Here is a 6,057-nt window from a genome sequence, read left to right on the forward strand (position 1 = left end):
TGCGTTGCGGCCTAGCTGGGGCCCCAAACATTCTCGCAGGGCGCGCTGGAATGTGGAGCCCGCGTTCTTCAACCCGAAAGGCATGCATGTATAGCAATAGCAGCCAACCGGGGTGATAAACGCGGTCTTTTCCTCATCCTCGACCGCCATCTTGATTTGATGGTAGCCGGAGAAAGCATTCAAAAAACTCAACAGGTCACAACCAGCGGTAGAATCAACTATCTGGTCAATACGGGGTACAGGGAAGGGATCCTTGGGGCATGCACGATTAAAATCGGTAAAATCTACGCACATGCGGAGCTTATTCCCTGCTTTGGGCACTACTACAGGGTTAGCCAGCCAAGTGGGGTACAAAACTTCCCTGATCGCCCCGGCAGCCCTGAGCTTGCCCACCTCTTGCTTGATGAAATCTTTCCGCTCTTGTGCCTGCCATCGGATCTTCTGCTTGACGGGGTGCGCGTCCGGGCGCACCGCGAGCCGATGCTCAATCACCTGCCTGGGGACTCCGGAAAGGTCCGACGGTTCCCAGGCGAACAGGTCGGCATTTTCCCGGAGGAAGGTGACGAGGGCGCTTTCCTATTCGGCGGTCAGGTTCGCACCGACGGTAACGGTGCGCTCCTTGTCGTCAGCTTGGAGAGACAGCTTCTTCACTTTGGCGGCCTCCTCCCGGAACCCCCGCCCCTTTCCGGGGCGCGAGCTCGAGCCTGCCCCTCCTCCGGCTAGCCCTTGCAAGGTGGCGCGGGCCTTCTTTGTTGCCGGGGCGTCACTCGGCAAGGCGTCGTCCTCGACAACACCTTCGTCGTCGGCGTCAGCTGCAGCAGCGGCCCGGACGACCTCGCCAACGCACCAAGGTGCGTCTTTGAGATCGCACCCGATGGAGAGGACTCCGTAGACGGACGGTATCTTCATCACGCCGTAGGCTCAATGCGGAGCCGCCATAAACTTGATCAGCACCGGCCGACCAAGGATCCCGTTGTAGGGCAACGGGGTATGCGCCATGTCGAACACTATGTGCTCGGTCCTGAACGCTTCCCGGGACCCGAAGGTGACCGGCAGCGTGATGCGTCCTAGCGGGCGCACGATCCCGGGGTTCAACCCCCGGAACGGTTCGGTGGGCTTCAGCTGCTCCATCGGCAGCTGGAGCTTTCCACCAGCCTGGCGGACAAGAGGTTAAGCCCCGCTCCATTGTCCACCAGCACCTTGGTCACCGTCATATTGCTAATGATCGGCGAGACGACGAAGGGTATTACCCCGGAACCCAACTGTCGCGCCGGGTGATTGTCGGCGCTGAAGGTGATCGGCACGTGCGACCACCTCATCGGCTGTTGCGGCTCCGCATCCGGCAACAACGCGCACACGTCGCGGGTGAGGCGCTTCACCGCGGCGTGGGATGGGAGAGCGTAAGCTCCCCCATGGATGCAGGCGACGCCATAAGGCTCCTGGAAGCCCGGCTCGTCGCCACCAGAATAGCCGGACTCGCGCTGCTCCTCGGCGCGCGCCCTGTCACGCCCCCGAGGAGGGCGTTCCCGCGCAGCGAGGGGCTGGCGGCGCCCCCCTTGGGGTTCAACCCTGCCGGCATCATCGCCGGCCGGCCTCGGACCCGCTCTGGGGTCGTTCGGGCAATCTCAGGAGAGATGCCCGATGTCGCCACAATTGAAGCAGGCGCCGGCGGCGCGGCGCTCCTCGTGGCACTGCTCCCGCCGCTGCTTGATCCCTTGCAAGACGCGGCAACTCTGCGCATCGTGGGTGGAGTTGTTGTGGATAGGGCAGCGGGGTGCGTCGCCCTGCTTCCCGCCAGACTCTCCCCCCGGCGAGGCCTTCTTCATGGGCCTCGCAGCAGGAGCCCCCGAGTCCGTAGCGAGGACTTGCTTCCCGCTGCGCTTACGGGAACCCTTCTTCTGCAACCCTCGCCAGGGCTCGCGGCAGCCTGGGCTGCCAGCTCGGGCGCTAGGCGCCCCTCCTCGGCCATGGCGCACTTGTGTGCCAAGGCGTACAAGTCCTGCGTCGTCCGGATCCGATGCGTGCTCAGCTTCTCACGCATCTTGGGATCGCGGACGTTGATGGCGAAGGTGTTGATGATGGCGGCCGCCTCCGCCTCCGGGATAGAATAGGAGAGATTAGAGAAGCGTTGATGAAGGCTCGCAACGTCTCTCCCGGTTTTTGCACGATGGTGAGCAGCTCCGCCATGGTCCCCGGGCGCTTATAGCCGCCCTGGAACGCGCTCACGAACTGCTCGCGCAGGTCTGCCCAGGTGGCGACGGATCTGGCGGGCATGTTGAGCAACCAGGTTCGCGCTGATCCCTTCAGGACCATCGGGAACCAGTTTGCCCTGACCTTGTCGTCGGCGCCGATGGCATGCATGCCCAGCATATAGGTCAGGAGAAAATCTTTGGGGTTAGCGGTCCCGTCATACGTACCGAGCGCAGGCGCTCGGAACTTACAGGGCCACACCACCCGCCGCAGCTCGCGCGTGAACGCGGTGCAGCCGTCTTCTGGGCCCAGGGGAACGTCTTCTTGCTCCAGCGGGCGCTGACGCTCCACCTCGCGCCTGCGCCGGCGCTCCAAGCGCGGGTGCAGGTCCTCCTGTTGTCGGGCATTCAAGATGCCACGCGCATCACCCCCCGGGACGGTGGGCGAGGAATTCAAGGACCCCTCCGGGCCCCCGTCTACCTGGCCCCACTGAGGAGGGGGAGGGTTCTCCCCCTGTCGCAAGGCGGGCGGTGCGCCTTCGCGCTCTGAGTCCCGCCCGTGGCCAGAGCCTACCGGGGCACCCTCGCCTTACGGCTGCTGGGCGGCCAGGGCGAGAAGCGCTTCCAACTCCTCGCCCGACGTCTCATGCGCCGGCCTGCCTTGCTGCGGCTCGTACCGCACCATGACGCGCGCGGCAACGAGGGCTTCAGCCGGGGTTCACACGAGGGGCAACCGGTTTCCTGAACGGCTGCTTCCCGCCCTGGCCCCGGACGCCTCCGGGTGCGCAGGGTGCGAACCTCCAGGGGTCGCCCGTGACGCGGCGTGCTCCGGGTGCCGCGATTCAATCCGTTGGCTGGCCCGGGCGACGCCATGCGTGCTCGCCCGACTGCCCCCGGCACTGGGGGCAGCCGGTCCCTTCGGTCGATTGTCGGTCGACGGTCGAGGAGGCGGTGGAGGCAGCTGCGTTTGCTGCACCCTCGAGGGCTCGGGATTCTTTTCAGCTCCCGACTCGGGTTGCACATCGTGCGACCGCGTGTGCACCGCTGGGGCCTCACGCGGGTCTATGCGGGAATCACCAGCCCGCTTGGGGGCATGGTGACAAGGCTCGTCGACGAAGAAGAGTGAAGCCGATGCCGATGGGAACCTCTGCTGCTGGCGATCTACCAGATGTCGTCCACTCCCGCGCCCCCTACCTGGCACGCCAGATGTCGTCGCTCGGTGCTCCGACACCGGGGGCGTGCAGCCACGTCCCCCTTTTAGGTTCGGTAGGGGCGTCTGGGGCGCAGACCCGGTTATCCCCGGCACGGCCGATGAGGCCCCACGGAGCCGGAGAGACCAAGTGCCAGGTGGGTGCGCTAATACCAAAACAAATACACACCCGTTTTTTACCCAGGTTCGGGCCACCTGGAGGTGTAAAACCTTACGTCCTGCCTGTCTGAACTGATACTGATTGCGGATCAAGCATTTACAAGTTTTTGCCGGGGCAGTTCCCGGGTTTCCTCTCAATGGCTAAGTACTCCTTACTATTCTTTGCTTGCTGTCCACTGGAACCAACTGACCAACTCACTACCTTCCCAACTGTCGGACTCATCAACCATCTAACCCCCTTGACCGTTGGCATGGGTCCTCCTTTTATACACAAGAGGATGCCACATGTGCCACGGTGCATGGGCTACAAGTGTCCAACGGGGAGGCACGCAACTCTCCCCGGTGAGCTGGTGGCATGCATGAGTGCCACCTCCGCTGCTAGGGACCTAAGACCCTAGGGTAGGATTGGACAACCACTGTTCCTTGGATCGGACGGGTAACTACCCGTCGGTCGGCTCGTTTACTGCGCCGCACGCCTTACTCCTTGCCTTGGTGGGACCGCGCGTTCCGCACCCACCACGTGCCCGCGCGGGGCTGTCCAGTGGGCCCCACGACCCGAGGCGGGGGCACGCGTCCGGGAATCCCCAGTCCCCGCAAGTCGACCCGGGAAGCACCCGGGCCCAGCGCACCCGGGAACCTCCTCCCGGGAAGCAGCTTCCGGGGAGGTGCCTAAGCGGGAATATTCTCCGAAGCCCCGCTAGCCCCTTTCGGGCTGGTCGCTTGCCGGGAAGCTCGTCGGCGCTCCCCGGGATGAGACCTTCCCGGGAACCCGGGGGAGGGGCCCACGCGTCGCGCAGCGGTGGTACCCCGGGTGCCACTGGTGCGACCGTTTAAATTGAAATAAAGTCTTTTCAAAGCCTTTTGAGATTCAAATTTGAATTCAAATATGCAATTTTGGCATAATGCTCATGGATGCAATGCATATGAAAGAGTTTGAAATTTTGGGATGTTACAGTAGTCCTCATGACCTCACTCATCGAGATCCTCCTAGTAGATGTAGTTGGCATCCTCATCTTCATAGAACTCTGAATTTCAATAAAAATGCAATGCAATGAGTACATTATATACTCAGCGTGCCCCCTCAGAAAACCTGAATAACTACATGTATGGCTTCAAAGGAAGGCTATATGGTTATTTTGCATAAAAGCGATTTTATTTGAAATACAACCATATTTTTGATGAAAGCGGTTTTACACCAAAACAAGTTTTATATGGTATCAATCCAATGACGTTCAACAACGACACCGGATAAGCAGCGGCGGGATCCTCATGACCCGGCGGCACAATCGACCTTTGTCGATCCAACACACTCACACACCAACACCGAGAAATAGAGAGATGACAGGTAGATGACCCAAGGTGCCACTTCACTCGTCGATTAACCACGGACACGGCTATTCGAATAGTTTTGACTCTGCAGAGTTTGTACACTGTACCCACATGAAACCTCGTGTTACCCCGCTGCTGTCCTCCCGTCGGAGTAGCAATGGCGTCGATTACGTGACCTTTCAATCAACGATCCTTGGTATTGTCTCAGCCCGCTAAGGTTTCCCAGTCGGAGGTGTGTATGTCCACCCGTTAAAGGCCCCTCTTGCGCCAAACAACGGCCGCAGCTGCCAGGGATAGCAAGTCCCTCAAGTCTCCACGAGACCCAATCCACCACTTGGCCGAGACGCCACCAATTCACGCTGACCTAGTTGGTACGCCTTACCCATTTAGGCATGTGGTTGCACTTGTATGGTGAAGTAAGCGGAAATCAGACATTTTCCCTTATAGGGTACAACGGCAAACCACAAACTCGAGGGACTCCAATCCACTCCACCAACAATCCGATGCCGCCATACCCTTGGTAAGTTCACCAGAATAGTATTAAAACACACCATCGACACTTGTCGCACAAGTCCGACCACACTCAACATCCAACATGCTCACAATAATTCAGTTTTAAAAGAATAACTCGCACTTGAGATGACATACTCGGAAGAATGTGAACTAAGTTATTAAGCAAGGCTAAGCAGATCTACTATGTGTAAGAATACTAAATAAACTATTTCAGGTATTAGGAGAAAGGCGACAAGCAGATTATGGCATCATGATAGCGTCAATCGACACACTATCTATAGGAATAAAATAGCATGCATGTTTATAAAACAATAAAATAACTATGTTCAAAGAGAGGGGGGGCGAGGATGCTCTTCTTTTTCAACCTTTTGTCCTTGTTCCACCTCGTCACTCTCTATTCGTCGTAACGATAACAAGAACAAAGAAAATAAATACAAAAGCAATAATGCCAAATAAAATACAAATAAAAGAGTGAATAGGAAACAAGGCCAAGAATAGGTTTGGAAAGGCTAGGAATAACTTGGATAGGATTGTGTATTGAGATAGATTCCAAGAAAGATAACTATATACCTGAAATGAAGGATATAGCTGGATTGTCCATACCCTTTAGTATAACAATAAATACTAAACTATAAAGCTATGCTGCCACTAACCAAA

This window comes from Brachypodium distachyon, chromosome 4, assembly GCF_000005505.3.
Source record: "Brachypodium distachyon strain Bd21 chromosome 4, Brachypodium_distachyon_v3.0, whole genome shotgun sequence".
Classification (NCBI taxonomy): domain Eukaryota; kingdom Viridiplantae; phylum Streptophyta; class Magnoliopsida; order Poales; family Poaceae; genus Brachypodium; species Brachypodium distachyon.